Raw genomic sequence first — 2,024 nt, 5'->3', positions numbered from 1 at the left:
TTTTCTAGGGCTGCTTCCCCCAGCATGTGGAGGTTCCCAGGCTAGGGGTCTAATCGGAGCTGTAGCCACCGGCCTAAGCCAGAGCCACAGCAACGCGGGATCCGAGCCGCGTCTACAACTTACACCACAGCTCATGGCAACGCTGGATCCTTAACCCACTGAGCAAGGCCAGGGATTGAACCCACAACCTCATGGTTCCTAGTCGGATTCATTAACCACTGCACCACGACAGGAACTCCCAAAGCCACTTTTTGAAAGGAGTCTACTTTCTGAATGGCTGCATGGAATGGCACTCTCCTAATTGAATGTGGCTCAGCAAGAGGAACTATCATTGTGTCAAACACTGGGCTATTAAGATTGTAGTGGGAGGGGATCTACCCAGAGTAATACAGCATGTTACAAATATTTTCTCCATTTCTTTTTTAACTTTATGGTATCCTATAAAATGTGATTTTTATTGTGTTAAGTCTGTGAGATTTTTTCTTCTCATGCCGTATAGTTTTCTTTTACTAAGTTAGTATATTTTTTCAACTCTCACCTCCAGGGATTGGTATGAACTTGACACCTTGAAATTCTTTAGTGATATAATTCTTGGGCAAACATTAGTAAAACAAACAGACTTGTAGTATTTTCAGTACAATGCTGATTTACCAAGCTGATGAGTAGCCCAGGGCCCACTTTTACCTTCTAGATCTTAGATCCCAAGGTTTAGAGTTTGGGAGTGGCATTTACTCTAATGTGAATATCTAATATTCAATATCTAATATTACATGGGGTTTAATTTTGTGCTGCATATACCACATAGTTCATGACTTGGTAATTTAAAAAAAAAAAAAAGGCATGTGACATTTGCTAAGTCTGCTTTTGAACTTCACTCTCTTTATGTGCAAGATGAATAAGTCAATGCTTCTTAAGTCCCATTTTTCCCTGTGTTATGTGGATTTATATTTGAATTCATGAGTGAATCCATGGCTGCTATAATCACTTTGAAATACACATTTAGTTCTAGACTTTATTTAGTATAGTTTTTGTAGTTTCTTACTTTCAAGTACAGTTTCCACTGTTATAAAAACAAATGCTTCATACATTTAGATCATTAAAAAAAAGACTGTTTCCATTGTTCAGAGGCTTCTTAGAATTATTTTACAGTAAGTTTTAGGTTGAAAACTTCTTTTTAGCGTGCAAAGATTAATAGTTTTTCATTAGCAACATTGGAGATCTTTAAAATTACACCATTGGAAAATCTAGATTTAATTTGAAATAGATAATATATTTACATTGTTCACTGGACTTATCAAATCTGAAAAACTATTTTGAAAATAATCTAGAATTAAAAAAAATGTTTCATACATCCTTAGAAGGAAGTCAAAGATATACCACTGATGGAAGGTTAAGACATTCAGTGGTATAATGAAAACTAGCACTGTCTAATAATGTTTAAGTGCATAAACCTAAGAGCAAGGATGTCAGGATTTTAATTCTGGCCAAATCCACTTACCAGCTATGTAAATTTGGACAAGTACATAATATTTCTGTACTTTAATTTCTCGTCCGCACAGTGGGAATACTAATAGTTTCTCCCATGTGGTCCTTATAAGGATGGCTATAATACAATGTAATGAAATGTAATATAATATGTTATATAGTAATACAATATTATATATTAAAATATGATTAATATTGCATTATATTACATATATAATTAATACATTGTTTTAAAGTATTCAGTACCTGGCTTATGGTAATGTAATAACTATGTATTATGATTCATTAAATTTGAGACATTATTATTTATAAGTCAAACAACTCTTTAATGTACAATTAAGGAAAAAATGTTGCAAATTAACTATGACATGTCATTGGTTACAAAACACCCCCTGCCTTTAATATGACAAAATATGTTAATATTTGTTAAATAAATGTACAAGCCTTATTTTCTCTGGAGGAACCAAGTATAATATCATTTATAATTCACAAAACAATATATCAAAATATTCCAATGAACAAGATGTGTATTTTCACTT

Source organism: Sus scrofa, chromosome 2 (genome assembly GCF_000003025.6).
Source record: "Sus scrofa isolate TJ Tabasco breed Duroc chromosome 2, Sscrofa11.1, whole genome shotgun sequence".
Lineage (NCBI taxonomy): Eukaryota > Metazoa > Chordata > Mammalia > Artiodactyla > Suidae > Sus > Sus scrofa.
Note: the sequence above shows the minus strand (reverse complement) of the source record.